Here is a 12583-nt window from a genome sequence, read left to right as displayed (position 1 = left end):
TGTGTCCTAAAGGCAACTGTTGACATATTTAAATAAAGAATTAATGACCAGTCCTTATGTGCCCCCTCTTCTTTCTACTCAGACCTTTGTCTTCAGCACCACTGAAGCAGTTGAGCAGTGAGGAAGCAGAAGGGATTGGGACCGGGAGGGCTCCCACCACCATCTGGTAAGAATGGTGATGCTGGCAGGGCTAATGGCTAAGGCAGCTCTCAAAACCCCCTCCTGATTTCACAGTCAAGCAAGTTCTCCATAAGCCATCACTTCTATCCTCCCAGAAGAAAGAAGGTTCAGACTCAGAGTTCAGAAATCTGATTCAAGCTACTCAGTGAAAATTATGATGGTCAAAACAAACCAGTGACAGAGTAGGAGGGAATGGGAAATACAGAGAATCCTACGAGAAGGGCAGAACAATGGACAGAGCAGGATACATTAGATGTGCTGGCATTGTGCTCTGCTGTAGGTAAGGGTAGCCCAGGATTTTCACTCTGAGTCATTCATTTGGAACATATGACTGAGAGTCAACTGCCCTTTGTCACGTGGAGGAGATACTTAAAATGGAGCCAATGGCTTAAAGTTACTTAGCTCCTCTTTGGTCTGTTAGCAAGTAAAAGATTAGACTGTAATATTTAACCACAACTCCCATGCCTTTCTGAGAAGCACAGAGGAGGCTGCCTGAAGGAAAGTCAGACATCGATCATGCTGCTTCCTGTGCCCACCAGGTGAAGAAATCTGCACCTGCCTTCACACTCATGTAGATAGTGAGCTTCCTCTGGTGCACTGGCTGTCATGCAGTGTACTTTCTGGTACAGCCCATTTCCTCATAGAGGACATTTCCCTCAGGGACAGCAGGGACTAGAACTCTGTACATGCAACCAGTCATGATCATCAAAGCTGCCAGCTGGTCACCACCCAATATAGCCAAAGGTTTAGTGCTGTAAGTAGAACTGGCTGCATGTCTAAATGAGAACAGGATGAAGAACTGGTGAGAGAGAGCAACACAAAGAAAAAGATTCATAAGACTCTGCAGACACAGTACGATAAAGAGAACCCAGCACCTACTACAAATCTTGGTGAACCATTCAAACTGTTAGTTTAAATAGTAAAAGTGGTATGTGTATTCATTCTATTTTAACATTCATGCATAAGAGATCACTGTGTGATACGATGAACACCTTGGTGCCATCAGCATTCCTCTCCCTTCCCATACGCTCAGCACCAGGTGTCCAGTCATCTACAGTAATGTCCCAGCCATTATCCAGCTGCCCTTTGTAGAGACTGTCAGGGCAGGCAATGAAGCAAGATGTGTGCGGGAGTCCTTCACCTTGTCGTGTGACCTTAGCCAATTTTATAGTCACTCAAATGTACTTACTTTTTATTCCCCATTAATGTTAAATGGAATCCAAGAGTTTTACAACTCTCCTAGACATTTTAAATGACCAGTAAAAAATACACAAATGTGGGAAACTGAGTTTGAACAGCAAAGATATAAGTTCACAAATGGGCAAGGGTTCCCTGGTTTCTCAGGGTTTGGGGCCTCTCTTTTAGAACTTGTTTCACTTTGACATTGCTTTTTCAGTAGTTAGTAGACTTTTTCACACAAGTGACTGCAATACAGTGTGGGACATGAAGATTGTCAAGGTGACCTGTCCACAGAAACTTCTTAAGCATGAAGTTTTTGTACTGCCATTTATCCCGAGACAAGAGTGATAATAGGCAGATGCAACTTAATGGCAACTGAGACCATTTTAGCTCAGTTCAGCTAATCAAAGATCTTCATGGAGTAAGGTGACTTAAAGGGAAGTATTTCATTCAGAGATTTCCATGGGAAAACAAAAAAATAAAAATAGCAGTATGGAGATTTTCCAGTGGAAAACTTGTTCTTGTGGAAATTCCGCTTTCAATTGACAAATTGTTTTTATGGGAAATTCCTAAGAAGCTGTAGGCACAGCCCTCAAGCTGAGAAGTATAAAAACAGGTCATGTCTGACCCAGCGCCCTCAGATTTCCCACATCAGATAAACTGAAAGAGCAGAGTCTTCATCTTTCCCTTACTCCCATGCATACCCCTGCAGCAACACACACGGTCCCACTACAGGCATGACAGTACATTGACTGCAGGGGTAGTATACATATGATTATAGATGTGATGCTTGAAGGATTAATTTTTTAATGTCCCAAATCAAGACTAATTACAGTCTCTTATATGAGCTGTCTCTAATGCTCTGATAGCTCTGACACTGGTAAAGCTGTCATTGACTTCGGCAACAGGTTTGCCTGCACTAGGGATTGCAGGCTTGGAAGAACCTTAAATGAAGCTCCTCGCAGTAGCCTGTATCAGGGAAAGAGAACTTGGGGCTGACTTTTATGTGATTATGTGAATGGTCACAAATCGTGGATATAACTCCATTGTTATTAATTGTTTTACAATGGGTGAAAGCTGTCAATAAGAACTACACACTCTACAGCTACAATCACAGAAAGTAAGACAAACATTTTTAGTGAGCTTGCTAAGGGTCTTCTAAACTTGCAGAAGGAACACCCCTTTACAGTGATATTAGAAAAGCATAAACCATTCATTATAATGCATGTTCTATTAACCACTTTAACATGAATCATCATACTGTGTAAACAGGCTGGAAATCATATTTATGGTAGGGCTGTAAGTATCTCAGAACGTCAAGAGGAAGAAAAAAGCTATTACAGTAAGCAGGCTTGTACAACCCCTCACAGTCCAGAAAGGCACTGAACCCCTAAATCATTCACCGAAACATTTGCAGAGACTTGCAATATTTCTGTACCAGGCCTGTATTTTTACAATGCATTTTTAACACAAAATAAAATTTAGGTCCCTTTGAGCAAAAAAGTTCATTCTACTGACTGTATGGGACTGGTATTTACAACTTACTCTGATGAGTGACACTGCCTCTTTTCCAACTACCTTCTGTCCTGTACAGCCTATTCAACAGTAGAGTGGATCCAGCATCCCCCAAACTGAGTCGAGTTGGAGGAGCTCAAGCACAGCAGAGCTACGGAAGGAGCAGGAGCCCCAAGGTGCCATTGAGGAGGCTGCTGGCAGTTGGCTGCCTGCCAGGGCCTGAGGGCTACGAGGTGAAGGAGTGGACAAAGGCCACTGCTCAGCTGCTACACTGACCTTCAGCTATGCTGATCTGCGATGGGAATTCACCCCCTGGACATGATCGTGTTTCTAAACCACATGCTTTCTTGGCTACCTGCAGCACTACATAACACACATGATACTGAGTTCGCACACATGCAGAGCCCATGTCCATACTGCACACGAGGCCAGCGGGTTCCCCTCTAGCTCTAACCACAAAGTGACTAGTCAGCTACAGCAGGGCTACTGCTGCTCCACACCCAGGCAGGACAGCAACCACACGTGCTCCCCAAGGCATGCTGCATGGCTTCGACAATCGTACACACGAAGTCAAATTGCAAGTAACTTGATTTTCAGAGATGGGCTAAAAAACCCTGTGTCTCTCCACCTGAAGGAATTAGTCTTTTGAGACATCACAATAATAAAATAAAATTGCAATGAAAACCTTATTGATGCAAGCTTTGTTACTGAAGTGACAAGAAGGGCACTGATTTTCATAGTCAGGCATTTGAAGAATATCGCACATCCTAGAGAGCGTAAGCTGTCTTTTCCAGTATATAACAGAGCTAGTTCCACTATACTGAAGCACATGTGACAAGAGAAGAGGGCCCGGGCCCTTCTCCATATTCTCTGCATACCTGTTACTATCACACAGCTGCTCTCAAGTCTACAGTTTCCTGTGCAGTACAAACTGCATACCACTTCCCCTACGGAAAAAAAAGCCTTGCTTGTTCTTAATTGACGATGGAAATACTGTCATATTTTCCACTAGTCAAGCTTGAAACCATTACTGAACGAACCTTCATTAATTTTTCCACAACATTTTGCAGAAATGTCAGGAAACAGCTGCACCAGAAATGATTAACTGTCTTTATCACTAGGGCTTCACTGGCAACTTCAAATTATATAGGTTTTCTTCTTTCAAAAATCTACATTTAGTAGATTATGGTTTTTGTTATTCTTTAGTTGACTATCTCAATACACTATTTTCTCTTCAAAAGTATCCAACGGCACAGGTTCAGTGGCAGACAGACATTTTACAACCAGTGGAAGAATTTGTACAGTTTGGAGCTGCATACTTCCAGGAAAAGATTGCTTCCTGTAGATTTCTCAGCTGTGTCTTTCTTGGATCAAATTCAATGAAATTCACAAATTGCAGTCAGATTGTATTTGCCAGTTAGACTGAATTCATTACACTGACATAAACTCCCCTTGCTGCATTTTCTTATTCCCTTCCTTTTCTGTCCTCCTCTTTTCCCTGACCTTTTTCTCTCCCCACACTCTCCTTCTCATCTTTTCTTTGAGCTACACCATGTGTCAAAACTTACCATACAATGCCCTGTATATATTCTGGCCCTGTATATATTCTGGCAAAAACAAGTGGAACAGTACACATCACCAGTACACATCACATGCTAACGATAAGATGCTAGAAGGCTTGGTACCAAATGAAAGTGCAGCCATCTGGAGGTAACTCCTAGTGTGGATCTGAGATTCCCAACTGGCTGAAACTTTGCAGTCTGAGAACTTTTTTAGCAAAGCTTCAGTGAGCAAAAGACTCCACTCGCACAGATTTGCATAGGGCACTAGATATTATGTAATTTTTCAAAAATGTAAATACTTCAAGTTTCTGATAAGAACATAGCAAGGTTCACAGGACTACTTTTAAAGACCGACATAATAGTATAGTGTATTGTCTGCATTTTGAAATACTTAATTTAGGGTTATTACAGTATAGCATGTCACAGTAATTCTGCATATATGTCACTGGCAGATTTAAAATTGCAGTTGTTCATTCTATGTCTTCATTGAAGCTGTAAGCCTTGAATCTGTAACCTTAAGATATTTTTAGACAGAAGAAAACATAGATGCAAATAGGTATATACATGTACTGGAAGTAAGATAAAATTAATCCCATCAAGTGAGGGTTTCAGTGGTTCTGTGTTCATGCTGTTATGACCCCTTATACCTAACAAAAGGTAGGTTACTTGCAGAAATTATACAGAAACGAAACATATATAGAGGTTTATCTACGTATTATAAAAAAAGAATCCTTCCTGCTGCCTATAATTCAAAATTATTTGCATTTTTTGTTTTTTAAAAATGTCCCTTTCACAGCAGCGAGCATTGCAGCACACCATCTCCATGCAGCTCTGCCCAGGGAGAGCCAGACAGTGATGCCCTCACCCTGTGCTGGGTCAGCTCCTGAATGCCTTCAGTGGCTTCAGGACAGCTGGCAGACCCTAGCCCAGGATGCCTACCACATTGTTACTTAATTGATACAATGCTGGCTACAAAAAAACAGCTCTGTTTTTAAATTAGTCTACCAAGATATTTGCTTAGATAGCAGAAATTGCAGTACACTATATTCTGCTTAAAATACGTCTGAATATATATGGGTTCTATTACAAGATATGAAATCCTGCCAAAAGTATGCAGATTTTTTTTTAAGGATTCAGCTTTATAATACACAATGCCAAATTTATCCTTCACGATATCCTTATCTGTCTCTGCTCTAATTTGAAGGCAGTAGTTCGCGGTGCCAGAGGATCTCAAGGACCGTGTCCTTCCTCGTGTCCATGCGCTGCCAGCTATCACAGCGCCGTCTGCGGCTGTGCGGGCCATATATTGCGTACGGGCAGCAATGAAGTTGTTAAATTTCATTAAACAGGCGCTGATTTTTATGGCTTTTCGGTGTTGGTTTTCTTGGGGTTTGGGGGGGGGGGAGGTGGGGACACTCTGAAATTAACAGACTCGGAAGATGAACACCTCCCCGCAGTCGCACCCCCTCGCCAGCAGGAGGGTGCCGCAGCTGCCCGAGGGGACACAAGGACTGCCAGGCGGAAGCTGCGCCAGGCTCGGGCTTTTCCCTTCCATGCCCGGTTCAGCCCCGGTCCACGGCCAGCGCCCCCCCCCCGTCCCCGCGCCCCCCCGGGGAGTGCCAGAGCCTCCGCGGTTCCGCCAGTGTAGCCCTTCGTGCCCGGAAACCGGGAGCCTGGAGGGTCTAGTGCCTGCTTCTGCCTCGTCTGAACATTTTCCAGTCTCATTCCCCCTACCTCAGGTTGTCAGGGAACTGGCAAATGAATTTTTTGTCCCCGCCACCGTGCTCGGCCTCCTCCGGGACGTGAGAGAAGAACATGTTTTTCCTCTCTCTGGCTAATAGTGGGACCAGAAATGAGTGCTCTCGCTTCCCCCCGAGGTTGCACATCTTGAGCTCAAAACTGCAGGAAGACACAGCCTCCTTCTGTTCACACTGTGAGCAAGGACCAGAGGGATCTAGGGGCAATGTCACAACAAAAAGAGAGACCTTGAACTTGCTTCACCCTTTGCATAGTAATTTATATTTGGGCAAAGTGGATAACAGCTCCTTTAGCACTAAGGTAGTGGCATTTTATGCTCGCTCGGCATTCACTTTACTCAGGTATAAATAGCAAAAGGTTTCAGGCGGTAGAAAATCAGGACCAGTATCTTCAAAGGATTCTCAGCCGAAATAAAGCAGCTAGTCCTCCACAGCACAGTTTGTGCTATCTTGCTCAGCTGCAGGAATCATTCCCTGAAGGGTGCCTGGGACTGCTGGTTTGGCAGCATTACATGCTCTGGTCTTCAGAGAAAATTTGCCTTCCTACAACTCTGTATTTAGTGGTGGAATCAGTGCAAGCTTTCACCTGTGAAGTAGGCATAACAGGATTCACTTTCTTAATGGGAGCATTTTTATTAGCTCACACAGCGTATTTACTACCAGTATTAAGTACTTGCCTTAATATCCTTAGCACATGAGGTAGTGATACATATTCTCATAGTTTAACATTGGTTTGAACTCCGTTAATTGAGAGCATCTATTCTAAAATTCAATAGTTCCAAGCAAAAAGTGAAGCATGCCATTACTAGGCTGACACATTACTGGAGAGGGTTCTCAGCGTTTGAGAGAGCCACAGCAATAATGCCCAATGCACCCAAGTACCATTAAATTACATGCTAACGAAGCCTGAAAAATTTATGCTAAAACCCCACTTCAGAGGATGGCCACCATGCTCTTGTGTGCCAAACTTCTCAGTTTTCCACTTAAATCCTGCCTGGTGAGTCAGGGCTAGGTTTCCATATTGCAGCAGTATTCCATTACTCCTGCTTATAAATTTCACACGCTGTTAATGCTTTCCAAAGTGGCAACAGAGCTCAGGGGTGCATGAGGACAGTTTGTTTTCCTGCTGAACTTTAAACAGAAATTCCACAGGACCTCTGGCGGGGGTGATGCCTCCTTTTTTACCAACATGTTTGTTGGTAACAGCCCTGCTGACAGCCATCCATTTGCACCCTCTCACCCATCTCTGATCCCAGGCTGTGGGGAAATACCTCTTTTGGCTCTAAGAGACTGCAGAGGGGAAAGAGAACAACAGAGATACACATGACTTCCATTGCAAGGACCTTGAGAGAGATCCATAAGAAGAGACATTCCATATAGCACCACCCTGGTCTGCAGAATATTTGGGATCAGTTCCAGGGCTGAGCAAAGGTTCAAGGGATTGCCCATCTCAATTTAACCCCTTCTTTCCTTCAGTTTATATATGGAATGAAACAGAGGTCCAACATTATTTATATAATTCTGAAAAGCCTGGGAGGGGTTACCTCAAAATATGTTCTGTGTTTTCTTTGAACACCTTCTCCTGTGGTCATGATATCACATGAGAATCTCCAGTGTCTTCCTTATATACCTAGCTCCTATGGCTGCAGATAAATATTGGATAATAATAAAAAAAAGTGTCAATGTTTTTCTTAACTTTTCACTATTTCAAGCTAGTCTTATTATATTCTGAAGGCCGACAATTCTCTGACCATCAAGGATGTGTCTGTACAGAGAAGATGAGAGAAAAGGAGCTTCTCAGTGCTTCAGGTCTCCTACAGCAACAAAAGTAACTGTGTGTACACAGGCATGGTTTTTGAGACCAAGTCAATGTGAATCCTGTCCAACCTGTGACTAGCAACCCAAATAAACGTGGAGCTGCAATCAGTACCTGAAAATAGACCTTTTCTTGACAAGATAAACTGTCTTCTGAACTAACCAATGCCACAGTAAGACTGCTGTTGGGGATCCACTAACTTTAAGCTAGCTTAGGTGTTATTGTATATAAAAGTGTCAGCAATTTCTATGTACCCAAGTGTTCAAGACTCAGAGGAAAAATTAAACCTTGAACAGTATTGTCAATGGTGCACTTGAAATGACAAGATGGTCAAGCAGAAATCACCAACCCTAATTTTGGGACAATGTAAATAAAAAACCCCAAACATTTCAAATATAAAAACCTCACCCACCATTTCTTCTTCTATTTTTACAAGCACATTTTTCTCTTTATGTGGTTCAAAAAGTGTGCTTCCTGGGTACTTAAGGCAAAAACTGTGTAAGAGAAGGGAAAGTGGCAAACTAAGTATGTGGACAAAGCAAAGACAGAACTTCCAAATGAACAAACATGTAATCTGCCTCAAAGACAAAGGCTTCTGATTTCAGCAAGAGCTGACTTCAGTTGTAACAAAAGGACACATAATCATTTCTGAGAATGAAAAACTATGCGCTCAGACCCGCTCCCTCAGTTCATGCAAAACCACCCTTCCTTTGCTCTCCTACCTGGCTGCTGCCATCAAAGGTGCAAGTGAGTAATGGTTCCAGTCAAGGCAATTTGGTTCACTACTCCAGCGAATATGGCTGTTGACTCTCTCTTCCACCTATTTGGAAAATAAATATTAAATATTTTTAAGGACTGTGGTCAATTTAGCCTTGCTGTTTGATTTTATAACCTAGTTAAGATTATGGCGCTGGCTACATGAAAACATGTAAGAACTTCAGAGATTCAGTCACAGTCGTTCTTGCTACCTTCAGGGTAATGTGGCAGGAGCAATCAGTAGCTCTCCTATGGTTTTCAACTTGCTGTGGGCTAGAATACGCATCAACTAATATATGCCCAAGTGAAAACAATAGACATACAAGACCAACAGGTGCATACAATGATGTCTTTTCAAAAATAATATATAAAACAAGCAGGGTAAACAGACAAAGCATGAAGTGCCTTTGTAGCTTCTTTACCTTTAGACCTTGCAGTTCCAAGTGTTCTGCCTAATTCCTGTCTAATTTTGAAAAGATCATGCCCAAATCAGAATTTTAGAGCACATATTTTTTAATTAAATGCAAATACTCTCCTGTTATTAAACTGGAGCAGTGTGATTGCTTTTCATTCTGCTTCTTTCCCATTTAGCACTGTGCTTTAAAAGTGAGATCACCTGTAGAAATTCCCTTTTCCATATGATGCTAGTCTGTTTCAGAAAATAAGTTATTAGTGTACACTGTGAAATCAGTCATAAACCTTATATCTCTATTTACATGTGATGGTACTCTGGGAAAGACCACAAAAATGTACTTTCTGTATACAGAGGACTTGCTGTAGCCATGTATGCAGGAGTGTATGTCTGTGTGTGCAAGGCACAGAGCACCAGGAGATATGTTAATTAATGTGTTAGATGCATTAGACAGCTACAGGCTGCCCTATTTACACCTGCACGGAATGGGTTATGAAATGCATGGAGGCTACCTTTGATCAGGGTATACAGACAATGCACTAGGAACTGCAGACTCATATCTAATTTGTACGCAATAGAGCTAACTAAAATCCCTACCTTGGTAATGCTGAGGCAACAAACCTTCAGTGATCTTCAAGTGACAACATACTCCAACCAGCCTGGCTGTTCTCATTTTGTGAAGACCAGTATGAATACACAACCACAGCGTGTGTTTTGCACAAGGCACTTTCCTTCAGGCTTCCCTGTGTCCTTGAATGCCCACGTGTGAGATGCCAGGTGATGTGACAGGGATAGGCAAAGAGTGTGGGCATCCCAGATTGCTTGTGCTCCTGGACAGGGCAGCACCCCAGGGAAGCACAGGGTCCCACTGAGAAGTACAGCTCATGTCACCCCTTCTGCTTTTTTGCCCTGGCCATGTCATTGAGCCCTGGCTGGCCACTGTCTGGAGTGATCAGGTCACTGCAGCAGGAGTGTGCTCTTCAAGGGTTTACAAAAGTCATCACAGAGGAGCATGCCAGAAGACTTGGACAGGAAAATCTCAAACGCAGCATGCTGAACTTGCAGATTTGTGTCTGTGGCCTGACCATACTGGCACTGAAGCCAACAACAAACTTCCCTCTGCTTCCAGCAAGTGCCACTGGTGCCCACACTGCCCCATAAACAGGGCAAAGCCTGTCCTCCGCCAGATGGGTGACATACCACTACCAGAGCATAGATGTGAGCTGATGGAAATAGGGTACCAAAAGCTGAAGGGTAAAGCAGGCCTGGAACTGGTTAGCAATAAAAGGGATATGCTGATGCTTTTTTTTCCTTGTAATGTTTGCTATTAACAACAAAAACAAATATCAATGATAATGAGCTATTGACTGGCAATGTCAACAGCAGTCTATACAGGCATCTGAGTATATAAAATAATATGCTCTGGTTGCAGCCCCTGATGCTTTATCAGACTAATCTACAGCTTTCTAGGAAACTATCTGCATGTGAAGCCAGTAACCACTTTTGAACCCTTGAGCAAACAGGGACGAATACAGTTTTAATCTGTAGTGAAACCTTGGCACGGCTCTACTCAAGGGCAAAACTCTGTATTTACCAGGGCCAGTATTTCAATTACTACTTTTACAACTGACCTGAAAAAAGTGCCAGCCAAAAAACCAAAGCAAAGGAATAAAGAAGTCACAATTCCTTATTCTCCCATCTTTCAGTAGGAGCTAGGGGTGCTATGAATTGTAGCATCCTCTCTCTGGTGTGGCATGGATACCTTCCAACCTTAAAGCAGTACCAGTGCTTCTCCTTACTAACCTACCATCTCACAGTAGCACTGGTTCTAGCAAACAGGACGTGGTCTGAGGGAACAGCCAACATGTGGAATCTCTAACAACCCCAGAAAATGCATGTGTCGTCAAACAGGATTTTGCTGCCAAATTAAAGCTCCCAGAGGCACTGCTTTGATAGTAAAACCAGGAACTTTTAATTTGGTTTTATCACCGCATTAGTAAAAATTTGAGCGATATGTCATTATTTGCAGCAGAAGTAAATGAGCGTGCCTTCAACGCCTGCCCATGAAAGAAAGACAGATCTCTGCTGAGCATTTTCCAGTATTTCTAGTATTGATAGGTCTCTTCTCCCAACTAGCAAATGACAGGACAAGAGGAAATGACTTCAAGTTGCATCAGAGGAGATTTAGATTAGATGTTAGGAAAAATTTCTTTATGGAAAGGGTTGTCAAGCATTGGAACAGGCTGCCCAGGGAAGTGGTTGAGTCACCATCCCTGGAGGTATTTTAAAGTCTTGTAGATGTGGCACTTGGGGACACGGCTTAGTTGCAGATTTGGCAGTGCTGGGTTAACAGTTGGACCCCCAAACTAAATGAGTCTGTGATTCTATTTGGTCATATCTGGTTATGACTTTCCTAATCTGCTGCAGTTGTTTGCCAGCCGTTGGGATTATGAATAAACAAGCTCATCAGAAAGGAAATGAGAGTATGAAAATCACAGCATGTCTTACTGCTTGGAAGAGTTTTTTTCAATTTGAACTTTGTATCTCAGACACTTAGGGAATAGGCTTTTACATAGGACCTGAAAACATAGGCAGAAGTGCTCCTATAATGAATCTTACACCATCTGCTTTTGAAAGACTGCTAGCAGCCTTGGGAACCTCTGTAATAATTTTCTAGTCATAAAACTACACCTTCAGTGGTGAAACAAAAATGTAACAGCAGACACCAGCATCATCTAACCATAAAGATTAATTTATTTCATGGATCAACAAAAAGGACTTTGTTTTATATTACTTCTTACATATATCTTACATACACTGTAAGGTCAGTTGAGGATAGGGGGGTGACGGGGAGAACCCTGTGTGCTTTCCAAGGTAAAAAAAAGTCATATATCTCATGTGTATTTTAATCAGAAACTAAAATTTTAGGAAAGCAACTGGATAATATTTATTTTACTGCTAATTATTTGAAGATTCTGAAATAGTACAGTAAATAGGTGAAATTGTCTCAGGAGTACAAAGGGCAAATAAAGCCATGCCTGTGTTACTCCTTAACTGGCTTGCAGCAGATAGCATTCCAGCACAGACTGTAACTTACCATGGTTTGGGAATTTACTCAAAGCCTCAGTTTGACCAGGTGTGTAAGAAAACCAGGTACCAAGTCAGGCACCATTTAAATTGCAGTCAGATTCCAGGATTGTATAGAATAATTTGTACTAAAGAAGAGCCAGGCAACATAGGTAGAAAAATATGCACACTTCTGTATTGCATCACCAAAGAATTTGAATTTATGGTTGGTAACTCAAGGCAGTGAGGCTATATGCAAATCTCTCACTCCAAACCATCTTGCATCAGTCAAAATTTCCTTTTATAGATGTTTTCTTACTTAATGCAATGAATTGACCAG

At 42.4% G+C, this 12583-nt stretch overlaps 1 protein-coding gene across 9 annotated transcripts in view; it reads right to left on the bottom strand.

Annotated features, from left to right (window-relative positions):
* Positions 1–12583, bottom strand: part of HIVEP2 (human immunodeficiency virus type I enhancer binding protein 2) — a 138976-nt gene that overhangs the window by 42933 nt on the left and 83460 nt on the right. For 7 of the 9 annotated variants that reach the window (XM_027689544.1, XM_027689533.1, XM_027689554.1 and 4 more), the window contains one exon: positions 8732–8829. The exons of 1 other annotated variant lie outside the window; for it this stretch is intronic. The gene's annotated coding sequence lies outside the window, so the exon portion shown is untranslated. Of the gene's footprint in view, positions 1–7737; positions 7837–8731; positions 8830–12583 lie in introns of all 9 variants that reach the window. One more of the 9 variants, XM_027689571.1, reaches the window with a different exon arrangement.

The sequence above is a fragment of the Neopelma chrysocephalum genome, unplaced genomic scaffold, assembly GCF_003984885.1.
Source record: "Neopelma chrysocephalum unplaced genomic scaffold, ASM398488v2 Primary Assembly neopelma1_23, whole genome shotgun sequence".
In the NCBI taxonomy this organism is placed as follows: domain Eukaryota; kingdom Metazoa; phylum Chordata; class Aves; order Passeriformes; family Pipridae; genus Neopelma; species Neopelma chrysocephalum.
The sequence above is the reverse complement of the archived record's forward strand: the minus strand, read 5'-3'. Positions and strand labels throughout refer to the sequence as shown.